Source organism: Hypanus sabinus, chromosome 21 (assembly GCF_030144855.1).
Source record: "Hypanus sabinus isolate sHypSab1 chromosome 21, sHypSab1.hap1, whole genome shotgun sequence".
Classification (NCBI taxonomy): Eukaryota; Metazoa; Chordata; class Chondrichthyes; order Myliobatiformes; family Dasyatidae; genus Hypanus; species Hypanus sabinus.
The window spans coordinates 44,895,838-44,916,690 of NC_082726.1; the positions used below are offsets into that span (position 1 = coordinate 44,895,838).

At 40.3% G+C, this 20,853-nt stretch overlaps 1 long non-coding RNA gene across 1 annotated transcript in view; it reads left to right on the forward strand.

Moving 5' to 3' along the window:
• Window positions 1-17,912: 17,912 nt before the first annotated feature.
• The window catches only part of LOC132379001 (uncharacterized), a 108,027-nt gene continuing 105,086 nt past the window's right edge, over window positions 17,913-20,853 (forward strand). The window contains exons 1-2 of the long non-coding RNA XR_009507262.1: window positions 17,913-17,967; window positions 20,301-20,438. This is a non-coding gene — a long non-coding RNA (uncharacterized LOC132379001). The remainder of the gene's footprint in view (window positions 17,968-20,300; window positions 20,439-20,853) is intronic.

Sequence of the window (20,853 nt, forward strand, 5' to 3'; positions counted from 1 at the left end):
CTCCCCCTGTAATTCCCAATAGCCATCTTCCCTATCTATGGCATCACCTATTTTAGTGCACATGCAAGACATTTGTAAAAATGGCACTTCTCAGCTGCAAATTTTATCAAATAAATGTTGCTGAATCTAATAAGCAGCTTCAAGATTGCAGGGAAACTTGAATTATCACTGTCCCAATACACTCCTTTTATTCCCCTTGGTAGTAAGTGGCTTCATGCAGCAGTATAAAAGTGAGGTCAAGAAATGAGGCTGTAACCGAAGATTGCACCTTTCCAGAGGGTTATGACAAAGAGTCTATGAGCTGAAACACTAACACTGTTTCTCTTTCCATAGATGCTGTCTTACCTGGTGAGTGACTCCAGCATTCACTGCTTTTACTTCAGATTTCCAGCATCTGCATCTTCTGTATTTTCATTGCAGCTTTCCAGTCTCATGAAACACAGGCAGCAAAGTGATGCAAAATTTGTTCTTCTGGCAACTCGCTTGGCAAAATGGAAGGTGGCTTTGTTTATGGATGACAAAATAAATTGCAGACAGACATTAAGACTACCTACACATCATTATGATGATAAGTTCTAGAGAGAGTTCTCTAGTTCTGCTTGGGAAGTCTTGCTGAGGACTCTTGTTAAAAGAAGAATCATACACAGGCCCTTCCTGCCCTCCTTGTCCTCATTGACCACTATCTACACTAATCCTACTTAGCTGCATCCCTCTACACCTTTCCTATCCAATTCCATGTCCAAATGCCTTTTAGGCATAACTATCTGCCCACAACCACAGATGACTGTGGAGGTCAAGTCATTGGGTATATACAAAGCAGAGGTTAATAGATTCTTGATTAGTAAGGACATCAGAGCTTACCGGGAGAAGGCAGGAGAATGGGGCTGACAGGGATAATAAATTAGCCATGATGGAATGGTGGAGCAGATTTCTGCTCCTTTGTCTTATGGTCTCTGTCAGCTTGTTTTAGTTAGCTACCATAACCATGTGAAAATTGTATACAAAGTCTGGATGCTTTGAAAGTAGGACATCTGCTTAGATCAGGAGTTCTCAACCTGAGGTCCATGGACTCCTTTGTTCATGGTAGGGGTCCATGATATAAAAAAAGGTTGGGAACACTGGCCTAGATTGGGAACTGATGAAGAACTCACCAATCACATATAAGAGTGTTATAAAGGAAACAATGTCAACCAGATATGTTTTAGAACAAGACACTAGCTCCCAATAATGTGGTTGTCAGGTTCTCCAGAATGGTTTTGCTGTACTGTGCTTCTCCAACTAATCTGAAATGTATCATCAAATTCTCACCTTGATCAAACTATGATCCACCTCCTATTGAGCACAAATGATAATTGCCAAATAAGATCAAAGGTTGCATTGACTGATGTCCATTTGCCCTCTTCATGAGGTCAAGAAAAAGTGGGATGAAATTTTCATGTAAATCAAGGTCAAGGTCTGTTTGATAGTGGGTTACTAGATGCAACGCTGTCTGTTGATTCTTGCCAAATATTTTGCTTTATATCTTAAATTACAACAAATATATTTAAAGAAAAAGAACCAACGTATCATTGTAGCTGTGTTTCCCTGTTCCTGTGCTTGCCAGATTTTTTTCCACTGAAGGGAATGGTTAGGTGACCGCAGAGGCAGACAACATGGTTTTATGTTTAAATAGACTATTAGCTGGGGTACAATAACGTAAGATTTTGCCTGATGGGAATTTGTAAAGGAAAATTGAAAGGAAAGAACCTACATTTCTATTTCACCTTTTATGACCTCAGGATGTCTCAGTATACTTTCCAGCCAGCAAAATATGCTCCTTTGAAGTCTGGTTGCTGTTGTAATGTATCAAAAATAGCAGGCAAGTTGTGCACAGCAAGGTCCAACAAACAGCAAGGTGACAATGATCAGATAGCATATTGCTTTTCACGACTGGCTTAGACAGGGGAGAACCTACCCCCGAATTATTTGCATCAGAGGTTATTCAGCACCAGTCTTTAGAGGGTGGGGGGGTCCTCGATTTAATATCTTGTTCATTATTTAAAATATCTGAAAAGTTTCTATGGTTTGACTTAAACCACATCTCAGAGGAGACACTAAGCCAAGCTGGGTGTTTTACTTTAGAATATGGGTAAAAATTGCAAGAAAATGGAACATTAATTCAAAATATTGTGTGTCTGAGAAAGTCTTGAGTGATAAATTTTAATGCAATATTCTGATGCAGCAAAATGCTTTTGTGCTCCCTTCTTGCTTGGGAAATTCTGCATGAAATGGGGATGAAGAGCTAGGAAGGACAATCCTGTATAAAATTGATTGAAAATATTACATGGAACATAGAACTGTACAACACTGGACTGACCATTCGATGCATGATGATGTCCCCGACCTTGATACCAATTTACACTAAACAGTCTTCTGTGTATCATCTGTATTCCTCCAATCCCCTCATATTTATAGAACATAGTGCATAGACATCATCAGCACATTACAGGCCCTTCAGCCCACAATGTTGTGCTGACCATGTAACCTACTCTAGAAACTGCCTAGAATTTCCCTATCACATAGCCCTATACAGCCCTATATTTTTTAAGCTCCATGTACCTTTCTAAGAGTCTCTTTTAGAGTCCCTATTGCATCTGCCTCCACCACCTTCGCCAGCAGTGCATTGCACAAACCCACCACTCTCTGTGAAAAACTTACCTCTGACATCCCCTTTATACCTACTTCCGTGAACCTTAAAACTATGTCCCCTTGTGTTAGCCATTTCAGCCCTGGGAAAAAGCCTCCGGCTATCCATACAATCAATGGCTCTCATCATCTTAAACACCTCTATCAAGTCACCTCTCATCCTTTGTCACTCCAAGGAGAAAAGGACAAGTTTACATGCTTATCTAACAGCCTCTTAAACTCAACCAAAGTGCCTGCTTCTACTACTACCTCTGGTAACCCCTTCCAGGCACATATCATTCCCTATGGAAAAAAAGTCCCTCATGTGACCTTTAAACTTCCCCACTCTAACTTCAAAAGCATCTCCACTGTGTTTGATATTTCTACCTGGGAAAGATTCTGACTATTCACCCTATCAATGCCTCTCATTGTATTAAAATCCTCTATCAGGTCTCCCTTGAGCCTCCAATGCTCTAGGGAGAACAACTGGAGTACGTCCAACCTTTCCTTGTAATCCATGCCCTTTAATATGGCAACAACTTGGTATGTCTCTTCTGCACCCTTTCCACAAGACTTCACAATTTCAGTCTTTCACAGTCTCTCATTCATTGACAAAATTAAGTGAACATATTAAAATTAAGCCAACATTTAAAAACTTATGAAAAATGAACAAAATGATTGAATTATCCAGCATTATGATATTATAAATGACTGTAGAGTTTAGGAGGAATTATTGGAAGTTCAAAGTAAAATATTCCAAAAAGTACTTTTAGGAGTTTGTGAGTTTAGATAGATCATGTGCAAGAATCACTGATGTGGTTATTAAAATATTTTAGCTTATAGACTCTGGGTTCTATCAGAGTCAAGCCTTAAAATTTATGTCTAAATTAAGCTTGTAATATCCGTCCTCACAACTGCTGCAGCAGAACCTCATTCATCTGTCATTCCATATCAGCACTCTGCTGTAAAGCTTCTGCTGAAGTCAGAGATTTGTACCAGCAATGGTCGGGATTGCTACCACTTGTGAATGAAGCAAAGGGTCTTTGCATTCAAAGTACTTTTAAAGAACATTTGATTCTCTCCAAATCATATAAATTTCTGAAAGTTACTTAAGTTTCCAAAATGTATTTTTTCAGTACAAATACAAAAAAAAAACGATGTTGAAAGAATTAATCCACAGATATTTTGGGTTTGGGAAAGAGTGTTGTGGCCATGGAGTTCAGGAATAGAGGCGTTGTTGTGCCTTCTTTGTCATCAGATTGTCCTAATATGTTGTATCATGTCCTAGTATGGAAACACCCAAGCCCTGGAATGGAAAAGGCTGTAAAAAGTGGTGGATACAGCCCACCATCGCAGACAAACTCTCCCCATCAATGAGTACATTTACATTCAATGGTCAGGTTACTAGCTACCTCCTTTACTTAATAAAGTGGCCACTGACTGTATATTGGTCGTCTTCTGTGGCTGTAGCCCACTCCCTTCAAGGTTCTCTTTTGCACACCACTGTTGTAACATGTGGTTTTTTGAGTTACTATCGCCTTCCTGTCAGCTTGAAATAGTCTGGCCATTCTCCTCTTTCCTCTCTCGTTAACAAGGCATTTTCACCCACAGAACTGCTGCTCACTGGGTGTTTATGTTTTTCGCACCATTCCCTGTAAACTTTAGAGGCTGCTGTGTGTGTGAAAATCCCAGCAGATCAGTAGTTTCTGAGATAATCAAACTACCCTGTTTGACAAAACTAATCATTCCACGGTCAAAGTCACTTAGATCACGTTTCTTTCCCAATCTGATGTTTGGTCTAAACAATAACTGAACCTCTTGACCACGTCTGCATGCTTTTATGCATTGTGTTGCTAACACATGACTGGCTGTTGGTGTACAGGTGTCCCGAATAAAATACATGGAGCGTTGTCACAAGAAACCAGCATTCAACATCAAAAACCCCACCATCCAGGCCATGCTCCTATCTCTCTACTACCATCAGGCATGAGGTACAGAAGCCACACCACCACGATGAGGAACAGTTATTAGCCTACATTAATCAGACTCCTGAACCAGTCTGGATAACTTCATTCACCATTAATCTGAACTGATTCTACAATCTACAGACCAACTTTCAAGGACTCTTTACAACTCATGTTTTCAGTGTTATTTTTATCTGCACAGTTTGTCTTCTCTTGCACATTGGCGCTTGTTAAATTTTCTCTGTGTATAGTTTTTGTTAAAATTCTATTGTAAATGCCTGCAGGAAAATTAACCTCAAGGTATGAAGTATATTGTAACATTCACTGTATGTACTTGATAATAAATTTACTTTCAACTTTTTTTGAAGTTTGAATATCCATTGCTGGATCAGTGCTGCGAGAGCTAATCTCAGCCAAAAGCGGATGTCCAACAATAAAATCCTTGAAGCTAGGCTCTATTTCTGGCTGGTTGATATTCATCATGTTAACTCACAGGGGGAAGTGGGAAGAGTGGTAGGTGGAAATTAGGTACCAGTCCAGGTCTGAGTGTGGCTATGATACTCCCTTGGTTGAATGGTCTACTGCTTCTTGTTGCCCAGACTGAGGACAGCCATTTAGGTGAAATGACTAAGAAGTCCTGGAACTGGATATCTGCCAGGGTGTAAAATTAAAAACAGACTCAAGCCCAGTACAACCACAGCTAATCTGAACCTGATCCAAGTCTGAAGGCGTAATTACTTTCGTTCTGATCTGACCCAAAACCGCTAACGTCATCTGGAATTATTTCCTGGGTGAAGAAGAGAATGGGATACAACCTGTTCACTCACACAGCATTGCAAAACCCCTACATGGTCACACCACAGAGATTAATGAACTTCCTTATCACTGAATTGTATTTAATTACAAAATCCTTAACATTAGGGCATATAATTTTGAAAAGCCAGCCTAACTTGATCCCTGAACCTGAAAATGTACAAGTCTTCTAAAATCTTCAAAGTTCAAAGTATATATATATCATATGTCATCATATAGATCCCTGAGGTTCATTTTCTTTTGGGCATATTTAATAAATCCATAATAGAACAATAGCCAAAATTGAATCAATGAAAGAACACACCAATTGGGGCATTCAACAAACTGCAAATACAAAAAATAATAATAATAAATAAATAACAAAATATCAAGAACACGAAACAAGAAGTCCATTGGCTGTGGGAACATTTCAGTGATGGGGCAAGTGAAGTTGAGTGAAGTTATTCACCTTTGATTCAAGAGCCTGATGGTTGTGGGGCAATAACAGTTCCTGAAGCTGGCAGTGTGATTCCTGAGACAGCAGCAAGAAGAGAGAATGACCTGGGGGGTGGGGACCTTGAAGACCGATGCTGATTTCCTACGACAATGCTCCATGTAGATGTTCTCAATGGTGGGGAGTCACCAGCGTAAAGCAAGTAGAGCAGGGGATAAGCACACAGCCTTGTGGTACACCTGCACTGATGGAAACTGTGGAGGAAATGTTGCCAATCTGAACTGACTAGTTGCTGCGAGTGAGGAAATCGAGGATCCAATTGCATAAGGAGATATTGTGGCCAAGGGCTTGAAGCTTATTTATTAGTTTTAAGGGGATGATGTTATTGAATGCTGAAATGTGATCAATAAAGAGCACCCTGATGTAGGTACCTTTGATGTTCAGATGTTTGAGGCTTGAATGAAGAGCCAGTGAAATAGCATCTGCTGTGTAACTGTTGCATCAGTAGGCAAATTGGAGCAGATCCAAGTCACTTTTCAGGTAGGGGTTGATATGTTTCATCACCAACCACTCAAAACTCTGCATCACTGTGGATGTAAGTGTTACTGGGCAATAGTCTTTGAAACCGGCTACCACATTCTTCTTAGACACTGGTATAAGTGAAGTCTGCTTGAAGTAGGTGGGTACCACAGACTGCAAAGTGAGAGGTTAAAGATCTCAGTGAGCACAGTTGATGAGCACAGGTCTTTAGAAATTGAACATGTAAGCCATCTGGGCAATTGCTTTTCATGGATTCACCGTCTTGAAGGCTGCTTGCACAATGGCCTCAGGTACTGAAATCACAGGATCATCCACTACACACTGCATCTGCAAAGGAAACAGCATTATGAAGGACCCCATGCACCCATCATACAATCTCTTCTCCCTCCTGCCATCTGGGAAAAGGCTCCGAAGCATTTGGGCTCTCACAGCCAGACTATATAATAGTTTCTTCCCCCAAGCTATCAGACTCCTCAATACCTGAAGCCTGGACTGACACCTTGCCCTACTGTCCTGTTTATTATTTATTGTAATGCCAGTACTGTTTTTGTGCACTTTATGCAGTCCAGTGTAGGTCTGTAGTCTAGTGTAGCTTTCTCTGTGTTTTTTATTACGTAGTTCAGTCTAGTTTTTGTACTGTGTCATGTAAACCATGGTCCTGAAAAACGTTGTCTCATTTTTACTATGCACTGTACCAGCAGTTATGATCGAAATGACAATAAAGGTTGACTTGACTTGACTTGACTTGATCAGGGGCTCTGGGCCTTCATGATGATTCCTCCATGTTTTGCCAATCAAGGAGAGGATAGAAGGCATTGAGCTCATCTGGAAGTGGAGCCTATGTCACTTGATTTTACTTTATAAAAGGTGATGGCATTTAAGACTTGCACAATTGCCAAACATCCTTCTTTGATTCGGTTATAGATAGGAATTGCCACTTTGCCAATGAGGTGGCATTCTGGATATCATACAGAAAAGTTCCACTGAAGTTTCGGGGTACTTGGAGACTATTGATAAAATAAATCGAAGTCAGCATGGTTCCTGTAAAGGGAAATTTTGCCCAACAAATCAAACAGTCCTCCAAGGAATTAACAAGTAGGGTGGGCAAAGGAGAGGCAGTAAATGTCATTTACTTGGATTTTCAGAAGTCACTCAATAAGGTGCCACACATGAGGCTGTTTAACAAGATAAAATCCCATGGTATTACAGGATAGAGGAATGGCTGACAGGTAGGAGGCAGTGAGTGGGAATACAGAGGGCCTTTTCTAAAACCGCTACTTTTCACATTGTTTGTCAATGATTTAGATAGTGAAATTGATGGCTTTGTGGCAAAGTTTGCAGATGACATAAAGATAGGTGGAGGGGTAGGTAGCGCTGAGGAAGCAATGCAATTGCAGAAGGACAGACAAATTGGAAGAATGGGCAAAAAGTGTCAGATGGAATACTGCGTAGGGAAATGTATGATAATGCATTAAGGAACAAAAGTGTGGACTATTATATAAATTGGGAGAAAATTCAAACATCAGAGGTGCAAAGGGACTTAGGAGCCCAAATGCAAGACTCCCAGAAGGTTAACATACAGGTTGAGTCGGTGGTTAAGAAGGCAAATGCAATGTTGACATTTATTTCAAAGGGAATAGAAGATAAAAACAAGGAGATAATGCTAAGGCTTTATAAGATACTGGTCAGGCTGCACTTGGATTACTGTCAACAGTTTTGTGCCCCAAACCTCAGAAAGGATGTGTTGTCATTGGAGAGAGACCAAAGGAGTTCACGAGGATGATTCAATGATTCTGAGAATGAAGGGGCTAACATATGACGAGTGTTTAGCAGCCTTGGGCCTGTACTCACTGGAATTTAGAAGAATGCATGGGGATCTCATTGAAACCTAATGAATGTTGAAAGGATTAGATAAGGTGAAAGTGTCGAGAATGTTTCCTATGGTGGGAGTGTCCAGATCTAGAGGGCACAGCCTCAACATGGAGGGGCAACCTTTTAGAACAGATGTAAGTAGGATTTATTTAGCCAGAGAGTAGTGAATCTGTGGAATGTTCTGCCACAGACAGCTGTGGAGGCCAAGACTATGGGTATATTTAAAGTGAAAATTGATAATTTCCTAATTGGTCACGGTATCAAAGGTTATGGCAAAAAGGCAGGAGTATGGAGTTCAGCCATGATGGAATGGTTGAGCAGACTCAATGGGCTGAATGGCCTAATTCTGCTCCTATGTCTTATCATGTTATGGTCTTATACCTGGACTTCTTACAGCTTTCTTGGTCACCAGATTTGAATGCCTCTAACCTGGTCCTCAGCAGATCTCAGATCTCATGATTCATCCGGGGCTACTGGTTGGGGAAGATTCTGAATTATTTTGTGGACACACTTGTACACAACTGTTTTTATAAAGTTTGTGACAACCATGGTTTATTCATTCAGATCCACAGACAAGAACCTTTTTCAACCTTCTCCACCAGTGATGTTGCCCTCACCTACATCTCCTCCATTTCCCAGACATCCCATCTTCCCACAGAGATAGAATTCCTTTTTTCCTACTGCCCCATGAGCTTCTACATCCTACACATTATTTTCCACAACTTCCACCACCTTCAACGGGATCCTACCACCAAACACATCTTTTTCTCCTCCCGCCCACCCTCTGCTTTCTGCAGGTTCACTCGCTCTGTGATTTCCTTGTCCATTCATCCTCCCCATTTATCTCCCTCCTGGCACTTATCCCTGTAAGCGGAAGAAGTGATACATCTACCCATTCACCTGATCCCTCACCATCATTCAGAGCCCCAAACTGTCCTTTCATTTGCTATATCTGGTGCTCCCAATGTGGCCTCCTCTACATTGTTGAGACCTGATGTAGATTGGGGCCTGCTTTGTCTAGCACTTCAACTCCATTTGCAAAAAGTGGGATTTGCTGGAGGCCCACCGTTCCAATATGTCAGTCTATGGCCTCCTCTTTTCTCACGGCGAGGCTACTCTCAGGTTGGAAGAGCAACACCTCGTATTCCATCATGGTTGCCTCCAATCTGATGGCATGCACATTGATATTTCCAGCTTCCAGTAGATTCTCCTCTCCCTCTTCCCTCTCTGACCGCTCATCTCTTCTCCTCACCTTTCTCACATGATCCAATCAGAATGCTTCTTTCTCCCACCTTTTGTCCTTCCCACTTACACACAAAATGGTGGAGGACCTCAGCAGGGGTGGTAGCATCTATGGAGAAGATTGATGAAAGATCTCAGCCCGAAATGTTGACCGTTTACTCTTTTCCATAGATGGTGCCTGGTCTGCTGAGTTCCTCCAGCATTTTTGTGGGTGTTGCTCAGATTTCCAGCATCTGTAGATTTTCTTGTGTTTGTCATTCCACTTATCACCTCCCAGCTTATTATTTTGACTCTTCTCTCCCACCCACTTGGCTTGTCTTATTGCATTCTAGCTTGTCCTCCTTCCCCACCTTCTTATTCTAGCATCTTTCCCCTTCCTGTCCAGTCCTGATGAAGGATCTCAGACCAATTTGTCAGCTCTTTATTCATTTTCATAGATGCATGCCCTGCTGAGTTTCTCCAGCATTTTATGTGTGTTGCTCTAATTTCAGCATCTGCAGAATCTCTTGTATTGTTGACAGGGCCTCATAATAATGAAATATCGCTTTGACTGGATCAGTAGCAGTTTGGGAAGTCATGGGTTCAATTCCAAGTGTGCAGACTTGAGCAGCTGAAACAGCTTGCTTTCAGTGCAGAATTGAGGGAATGATAGCCTTGGAAATGGTGATCTGGCAATGACTCTTAAGAAGGCTCAAAATATGGTCACAGCACAGTGTGTCAAATGGCTGATGTGGCAAACTTCAAAAGCAGCCCATTCTTCAAGTATCTGCAGAATAAGGTCCTGCATTGCTGGAGCCATTGCGTTCCACTTATATCTTCATGTTCTCATTAAGCCCATGGGGAAAAATACTTTATCTGGGACCAGGTATAGATGGAAGGGTGATGATGAGGGAATGGCAAAAAGGGCTGGAGGTGTGAAAGTGGCGTTGGAGTGTTGGGTAGTCAGCTATCAGAGGATAATGAAGATTGCCCATCAAAGGACTCAAGATGGGACAGCATGAGGGTGGGGGACAGTAGAGTTTATAGATTCTGCTTTTTTCCCTCGGATATTGGAAGGTTAGGATATCAGATGATCAGAGGACAAGTCAATCAGAATGTTGGAAGCTGGACAATTGGAAGGTTGGGCAATCATTGCATCAGAGGATGAGATGCTAACGATATTGTAGGGCCAAATATTTTTGATCAGAGGATTAGGCATTCAGGATATTGGAGTGTCAAGCAATTGGACTTTGGAGGATTGTCTCTTCAGAATGTTGAAGTTTCAAGCGATCAGAATATCAGTGAGTCGGATAATGAAAACAAGAAATTCAGGCAATCAGGACGTTGGAGAGTCATGTGATTAGAGGGTTGGGGGCATAGGAGGGTCATACCAATGGAAGATAAAGAGCAAAGTGTTCTCCTTTACACTTGTGTACATGAAATTACATTAAACAATAGTCTTGATTGGTGGTTAGTGACCTGGTAGGGATTGGATGAGGTGCCTAGCAATCAGTAAGCTAAAAGGGGAGGTCCTGGTGGTGTTTCCAGCCCTGTCAGGACTGATCAATGACAGTTCTAGAATAGAACCCGGGGTGCTGGTGATGATCGAGTGTGATGCTAACTGATGTGCTACCGTGCTGTCCTGTGCATCTGCTGAAATTTCATCAGTGGATGTGACTTAAGTTGTATCACCCCCTTTTTGAAGGATTGTAGAGGAAATTAGACCTCCTTGTATGATCATCATTGGTCGGTCCTGAGACAACCACTTTCATAATGCAGACAGCATTTACAAACACCATTTTGGTAGAAAACAGAAGCAGTAGAAAACTGTTACTCTTGACAGTATGCAGAAGTTACTCAAATGTGTGAACCATCATCAATATGAAAATCAGCCAGTTCATGGTATGTATTTCTCATTTGGTGAGGGTAAACTTACATGGACTAATTACAGATTTGCAATTTAAAGAATGAGATCAGATAATATTGTACACCATGAGAGCAAGGCTCAGGCTATTTGGGATTATCTTAACCTCATGATTAGACTAATTTGTAAACATATGTCATTAATCAACAGCTGTTTCTTTGACATGATGTTGTCACGTAGAGCCTAAAAATACTTCACAGTCACTGCACTGAAGAACTGGCAGTAGAATTTTGATAACAAAATAACTGATTAGATTATCTGCAGAATCAATTGTGTGAGGTTTAGGAATACAGGTAGAGGTAGTGTGGCCCATTTGATTTGTTGAAGCCCGGGAAAAGTGCACACTCAGGACAAAAGCTACTTTTTTCCGGTTTTAATTTCTTTATCTGTTTTAGATGTTTAACTGCCAGAAGAGGGCCTTAAAACAAAATGAACAACTTTACAATCAGGACCTGCCATTATGATCTCTGTTTAACCTTCGGTCCACACACTTGTGTGTCGACCAATTGCATATGCAGTATAAAAATTCAAAGAAACCCACACAGACTAATACGGTACTAATATGGTAGTGGCAATTCTACTTGGCTGGTGAGGAACTTTGCAAGCCACGCTATCCAGCGCCAAGTTCTTTACTCGTGAAAATCTTTCCTCACCCAGCCCTGTACCTCTGGGGGAACTTGATTCCAACGCCCTAACAGCTTCGGCAGCCGAAAGCAAAATGGTCTCCCCGCAATACCACATGTGCGTAATGACATCACCATCTCCGCTTAAAGACACAGACACCTATTCTAGCATTACCTGGATGAATGGCTGAGTACACTTTTAACGATACTGAATAAGATTTGATGGACACCCGGTTACAGATTTATAAAGGAAGGTTAGGAAATGGAAAGAAAGATAAGCCTAGAAGGGAACCGTGATAAAAGAGGTTTAGGTTTTGACTACAAGCTCTTTCATCAAAAAAGATGGACCTCTTTGTTGTTGAGCAGTAATTGTGGTTCCAGTTTTTGTGTAACTAAATCCCTTCCCATTTACCTCAGAGAGAATGTGATAATCCAAATCATTTTTGACTTTATATTTAAAACAACACCAAAGGTTTTGCTATCAAACTGAGCCTGAAAGCAAAAGTCATGTTGCTCTCTGTTTTTTTTTAGGGAGAAATCAAATTTAGAAAAATTTTTTTGTGTGCTTGCTTTGCCAATAATTAAACCAAGAAATAACAAAGAATTAATTTAAAAAAGGAAACCAGAGAGGACTACAAGTGTAAATAAAGCTCCATTCTATTATAATGCATACAATGTCTTCCTTTGACTGTTTAAAAAAACGTATTCACCCTTCCATGATTAACTCAACACCTGTTATAAAATGGGAGAAAGCAAATTCTTGAAAATGTGTTATCTGGCTCATGTGATTATTCAAAAGCAAGATCGAAATTGACATGCATGGTGAATGGTTAGTATAGGACTAATACAGGATGTCTATACATTGTTATAATTGTGTATATACTATGTGGTTCCCACGTTTCTGGTTGAACTACATATCTGATCATAAAGAATGTCAACAATTACCATTGAGTTTTGTTCTGTCAAATGCTACTGTGTGACTATTGGTAACATTTCAGAATGAGCACTACATTTTCAGAGATTGACAGGAGTTAAATTTAATTAGTCTTGCATAAATCCTATCACCTTACTTTTTTAATGTTTCCTGTTATAACTTTCTTTTGAAAATCTTTTCACTCTGCTTTTTCTAATTTTTGGTGTTAGGACTGTGTTGCAGTGATGATCCAGTGCCAGGAAATATGACAATTGGTTGCGTCTTTATTCTTTAGCCTTTATAGTCTCAGCCCTCTCTACAGACAGACTGCAGCCCTCAACTTCCCACTGTTTGCTGACCCTGTGACTCCATTCTCAGGCCAACTCATCTCTTGGCTGTACAAAGAAAAATCAAATACATACCGCTACTTCATGCTTTTCAGCCTCAGGGTATCGTATAGTGATGATATTACATGCTTCCCTACTATTTGCCCAGCTGTGTTCTGGTTTCCTTTTTAAAACGGTAAAATGTCAAAACACTTAAATACTCCCAATGCTAAATAAAAAAACTGTTTTAGTTCAACAACAAACCAGAATAGGGTTAATAACTCAATGTTAAAAGCAAGAAAGCTAGCTAGATAGAAAGAAAGATCAAAAGAAAGAAAGGAAGAAAAGACAAAAAGGACAGAAAGAAGAAAGAAAAGAAGGAAAGAAGGAAAAAGAAAGTAGGAAGGAAAAAAGCAAGGAAAAAATGAAAGCAGAAAGGAAAGGAGGAAGTAAGAAAATAAGGAAGGAAGGAAGGAAGGAAGGAAATGAAGAAGAAAGGAAGGAAAGAAGGATGGAAAGAGGGAGGGAAAGAAAGGAGGAAATAAAATGTAATTTACAACCCCAAACAACAAAAAAAAGATGAAATGCAGGTATTGGTGCATTTTCGAGAATAAAAGTTTAGGTTTGCCTTGGATGATCTCTTTGCTGCAAAAGTCTGTTGTTAATTTTGCTTTAGGCTTGTACAAGAATAGCCACCCAAATGAGATGCCAAAGGACATCCATAGCCTTCCAGCTACACTGTAAGGGGAAGCCAACATTTTCATACCTTAGGCTAACACTGAAGCTTGCTCAAAATTTCCAAGTCTCTATTAACAAAGCCACTATTGCATAATTTCCAAATACCAATAAATTAAAACAGTTTTGTTGGGAGCAAACAAAAAAGCTGAGAGAACCCAACGTTAGCCAAATATGTATTTTGAAACCACTTCGGAATTTGAATCCACAATGACATAATTCTTTTTCTCTCTAATTGTAACACATGCACCTGTCCCTGCTACATATCATCAGTACTATCTGATTACCGAAACCTCAAGTACAATCCATTTAGTAGAATCTACTGCCTAGAAATTCAAGTGCACCTTAAAGGGAACGGCATTAACATGGTGAAAGACCACCATTATGGATATTGTCCCACCATGACAGAAATTAATTGCAGCTAAGAAAGGTCCAGGATCTGTCAAAATGTGCTGCCTATTATTGGTCTCCAAATCCAGCCTCATGCCAGGTCTGGGGTCTCGGATTAGCAGCTGACGCCAGTGGCATTTAATGCAGCATGACACTTGTGGTGGGGAGGGGTCAATCAGGGAGGAGATTAGTATGCCTAGGAAGGCAAAAGGAGGGTGAATTTATGGAGCAGAATAGTACATAGTGAGGGCGGGGGTGCATTTGAGGGAGAAAGGTATGGAATGCCACCCACTGTAGCAAATTAGATTGGGGGCATTTGGCAACCAATGCTGTCAGAATTCAGGTGCATAATTAACATACTTGCAGGCCTCTCAGTTCAGCACTGTGGAGTTTGGATTGCATTGTCCCAGAAGTGCACTGCATTCAACATCATCCAAGTTCCCATTGGAATTGATGTCATCATCTTGAAGTCATGATACATGATACGGTTGGTTTGGTTCAAGTTCACGTTCAAGTTTAATTGTCATTCAACCATACTTGAATACCGTCAAATGAAAGAGCATTTAATTTCACTGTTGTACGATTTGACCCTGAAAACATCATTAGAATGACTTACTCCCACTTTAAATGACCTGTAATCATTTACCACCTGCCAATCAAATTTCTAGGCATGCTTGTCCTTCCAGGGGGCATCAGTTTCTGCCACTTTCGAATAAATAGTTCCATTCATTTTTGATAGCTTTTAAACTTATTCACCCCTTAATATACTATAATTTCAAAGATGCAGGGTCAAAGGTGGGCTAGTCTATTTTCACATTATGATCGGCATTTTGCAAATAGCTGTCACGATTTAATAGCAGCCACTGGGTCTGTATTTTAAAAGACTGTCTCTCATATCTATCCAGACACTGTCAAAATGAACACCACTTAGCTTGATAAATGGCACAAGTTTTCTTAGTTAAGTATAGAGAACAGGTGCATCAAGTGTTGAAAAAATCTCAACTGCAGGTTCTTGGAGTAGGTTTCAGTGGAGTTGTTCCAGTGATTGAATATGAAACTAACACATGCATACGGCTTCTTAATTACCTGTATATATGGCACACTGCAGGTGCACAGTCTACAGTTGCTTGATAATCCCAGGGTACAAAAATATTAGCAGTGCTGCTAAATTTGTACAAGCCCCTTTTTTTTAACCATTTGTTGATCTTCGCTGTATTACTGTGAGCTGCTGTATATAGTTTAACATGGAAAGATTTTTTAGGTATAAAGACTACCAGAAATTTCCACCAAGATATTTTTATGTTAATTCAGGTATTTGTTGATTTAGAGTTAAGACCATGTTTGGTCTAGCGCATGGAAAACTTTATTCTCCCTTTCCAATTTTTCATGTTCTCCTGAAGATATTAACTCCGGCCAGAGTTTACTTGGATGGTGAAGAATGGTGTTCCCACTCCATGTGGCAAACTGTACGTCCCGGTAGGATCACGGAGCAATGATCAAGAGAAAGTGTGTGTGTGTGTGTGTGTGTGTGTGTGTGTGTGTGTGTGTGTGTGTGTGTGTGTGTGTGTGTGTGTGTGTGTGTGTGTGTGTGTGTGTGTGTGTGTGTGTGTGGAAAGGGTCTTATTTTGATGTTGTTGTTTTGCTTCTTGTTTCGTTTTGTATTGCTCTGCCAAGCAAAGTGGGCATGTTGGCACCAGAATGTGTGGCAAAAATTGAAGGCTACCCCAAACACATCCTTAGGTGTGTTGGTTATTAATCCAAAAGACACACTTCAGCGTATGTTTCAATGTACTCATGATAAATAAATGAATCTGAATAACTGAAGTGACTGCAATTCAAAAGCTTGTCTGAAATTTATTGCCTTTTTTGAATCCTCTCTGAGTTCAGTGCCTTGCAACATCACATCAGAAGGTGGATAAGGGTTAACCATGTTAATTTTTATTATTTATAGTGTGGTGTAAGTCCTTCCGACCTTTCGAACCACACAGCTCCATCAATCCCTGACAAACCTTCTTCACCGAGTCACATGACAGCGTACAATGACCAGTTGGCCTACCCGGTTATCTTTGGACTGCGGGAAGAAACCAGAGCACCCAGGGAAAACCCACACATTATGGCACAGATCCTTATGGAAGATGCTGGGAATGAACTCCAAACTCCAACATTCCCAGCTGTAATACGACTGCACTAACCACTATGCTACGGTCTGAAGTCACATCTAGGCCAGACAGGGTAAGGATGACAGGTTTCCTCCCCTGAGGGTCATTGGCAAGCAGATTGCTTGGAATGTTATAACAAGGCAGCCGTTTCATGGTTCCCATTACTGATGCTAGCTATTCATTCCAGGTTTATTTAATTACTTGAATTTAATTTTTCCAACTGCAATGACTGCTAACATGTGCTGAATTCATTTCAGGACAGTATGAAGGAATATAAAATGCTGCATTAGCAAGAAACAATGGATCAAATTGAATAAAGTATATATATAATGCTGCCTTTCACCTTCAAAAAACATCTTATGATCTGGCTTATAATAAAGGATACACTATAGGAGATGTCATGTCGGTTCACCAGGATGATTTCTAGGATGGGGAGTGAGTTTTTGGAGGAAATTAAGCAGAATGGGCCTATACACTCCAGAGTTTAAAAGAACGAGAAGTGATCTCACTGAAATGTATAAAATCCTTATGTGGCTTGACACGGTAAATGCAAAGACAATGTTTCTGCTGGCTGATTTGTATAGAACAGTAGCAAAATAAAAGGTTGAATATTTAGTAGTGAGTTGAGGAATTTTCTTCACCCAAAGGATGGTGATTCTTTGGAAATCTCTGCCCAAGGCTTCATTGCTGAGTATATTCAAAAGAAAGTTTGATAGAATTTCAGATAATAAGCACGTCAAAGGATATGGGGTTAGTGCAGGACAATTGCATTAAAATAGAAGATTAACCATGAAATTATTGAAAGGTGGAACAGATGCAAGGACCAAACAGGCCACTCCTACTTCTGTTCTCACATTCTTATATCAGGCAGGATTTGAATTCACATAACTAAATCTAATCAGGACTTTAATGGTGCAGGATGCAATCGAGTTATATCTCACAAGGTGCAATGGTTTTAAACTTTTGATTGCTAAATGGTTTAGTGACTGAGCAGGAACATTATTGATAGGGGTATAAATAGAAATTAAAAATTTCTTCCACTTGAAGAAATACTAGTTTATACAGGGAATTACTCCGTTGCCTTTCATTTGTAACAGTTTAGATATACCTGATGGAGACAATCTCAGAATCCCTTGAGACCTTTAATAAATTCTGCTCTTGCTGGTTGCTTTCTCAGACTGTGACATAACTGAAGTAAGCACATTTGAATTTGCTAGTGGGTGTAAGTTTTTGCAATGGCTTTGGTGTGTGCAGAGTCAGCAACCAATCACATGCACTGTCTGTGTGACTCAGAGTTTCAGATCCTATAATTATTTCTGTAAATCAGAGTTGCAACAACAGTCAACAGGTGGAACAGTCAAATTTGGATCACAGCAGCAATTCCTCCAAGGTATGATGGGTATGGTGCATCTGCTAGAATAGTGCTGCAGTTGGGTGACAGTTTACTAATGTAATATGAGTCCGGTAACACAGCTCAGAACAATGAAGTTAATGTACATGGGCCACTGTAAGTTATGCAGCCTCCATGAAACAGAGTGGAGGTGCGGAGTTCCGAGCTTATACATAGGATTAGTATATGGAGCTGGCAGCAGGAATACCTGTGCAGAACAAGTTATTTAAAGGCATGTCATACCTCTATCTTCTTTGTAGGATGCAGAAAGTTAAGTTTAAAATGGAATATAATACAGTTTTTATTTGTAAATATCCAATACTAATATTTAAACACCACTATTTTCCAAATTAAGATATCTTACAAATTTAAATATTCTGATACAGAGAAAAATACCTAACTGGTGAATCCTATGATGATAAGTACAAAAACAGCCACTACACTCTTTTCATATGCAGGGGGAAGAAAACAGAGCGTAATCAATATTTTGCACTGAAGGCAGAGGAAGGAATTGCTGTGAAGTCCTTACACATGGTAAAAGTGGGCCTGACAACATGCTTCATTCTCCTGCTGTGAATACTTTAACAGATACAACAGCACTCATTTAGAATGACCTGTCAGAGGTAGACACCCTTTGTCAGTGAAGCTTAGAGGAGAACATCAGTCCCATGTTTTTTGGGTACCTTCTGTCTTTTAACACAGTCACTACTTCTCATGAACTAAATTTCAGTAGGTAATAATTGTTTAGTTTATTTCCACAATTGCAGATACTTGTATTGTGCAAACCAGTACCTATCAAATGTGGATACACTGGGCTAAATCATGCTCAGTTGATTCTCCTCAACTGGTACAGGTACAGATAGACAATAGACAGTAGGTACAGGAGTAGGCCATTCGGCCCTTCTAGCCAGCACCGCCATTCACTGTGATCATGGCTGATCATACACAATCAGTACCCCATTCCTGCCCTCTCCCCATATCCCTTGACTCCACTATCTATAAGAGCTCTATCTAACTCTCTCTTGAATGCATCCAGAGACTTGGCCTCCATTGCCTTCTGCGGCAAAGCATTCCACATATCACACAAAATGCTGGTAGAACACAGAAAGCCAGGCAGCATCTATAGGGAGAAGCGCTGTCGACATTTCGGGCCGAGACCCCTCATCAGGACGAAGGGTCTCGGCCCGAAATGTCGACAGCGCTTCTCCCTATAGATGCTGCATGGCCTGCTGTGTTCTACCAGCATTTTGTGTATGTTGTTGTTTGAATTTCCAGCATCTGCAGATTTCCTCGTGTTTGCTCTTTTAATTCCACATATCCACCACTCTCTGGGTGAAAAAGTTTTTCCGCACCTCTGTTCTAAATGGATTACCCCTTATACTTAAACTGTGGCCTCTAGTTCTGGACTCACCCATCAGCGGGAACATGCTTCCTGCCTCCAGTGTGTCCAATCCCTTAATGATCTTATATGATTCAATCAGATCCCCTCTCATCCTTCTAAATTCCAGTGTATACAAGCCCAGTCGCTCCAATCTTTCAACATATGACAGTCCCGCCATTCCGTGAATTAACCTTGTGAACCTACGCTTCACTCCCTCAATAGCAAGTATGTCCTTCCTCAAATTTGGAGACCAAAACTGCACACAATACTCCAGGTGGGGTCTCACCAGGGCCCTGTACAGCTGCAGAAGGACCTCTTTACTCCTACACTCAATTCCTCTTGTTATAAAAGCCAGCATGCCATTAGCTTTCTTTAGATACAGAACAAATACAGAAAACTAGAAAACTTCAAGTGGAAGAAGTTTTTAATTTCTACTTGTGCCTCTATCAATGATATTCCTGCTTAGTCACTAAACCATTTAGCCATCAAAAATTTAAGACAATTGCACCTTGTGAGATATAATTCAGATGCATCCTGTATCATTAAAGCCCTGGACTAGATTTAGTCATGTGAATTCAAATCCTACCTGGTATAAGTGGACTCATCACACTCCAGTGTCCATGTTACCCCATATGACTGCACTTACTTTTGATAACCCCAAGGGTTGCTCTGGTTTCTTGGATGCTGTGAATACCTTGCCGTTAGCTTTGCTACAGATCCTGAGACACTTCCCTGGATAACCCTGATGCCCTGTTCACAGTTGTTTTTAAAGGATTTTTACATGCATTTAAATAACTCCAATATTCAGATGTAAATATTAAAATAATTTAACTAATTGAAATTAAAAATGCAGTAATTTATTAAAGCATGCATTTGAAGTAGTAATTTATTTGAAAACATTAAGATAATTTTTTTACATAGTAAGTACCCACCACTTACATTTTCCTTCAAGGTTGTGATCCCAACATTGAATAGGACTGCACTTTATGTCAGGCGCCCAGATACAAAGCTGAAAGTGCAGATGCACAGTGACTTGTCTTCTCAGCTCAAAGTGACTCTGCTGCCCCTCGATGCAGTGCTAAGCAGTAAGGTAGGTCCGATGCACCAGTATCTGAACTACACCTTTTCTCTGACTTCCAAGATGCAACGCACAGGTCCAGAAGTTAAAGATGTGGTTACACGCAACAAGTTTCTCACAGGAGAATTAAAAATCACAAAGTTTTGGATCAATAAACTGATTCACCTGCCTCTCTATTTTGTGCAAGGGATAATAAGAATACAATTCCCTTGAGGGAATTCTAAGTAATTGAATTATTTTGATAAGATCTTAAATATATTTATTAATGGATGTGGACATTATTGCAAACTCTGCATTTGACACAACCTTACCTGGCTTTGAGAAATTGTTGTAATACTGCTACATTTTTAAGCTTGTGCATTTATTTTGTTCTTGCACAATGTTGTAACCTAGGCAGCTCTAGTATTTAGGATCTGAGACAATGAAT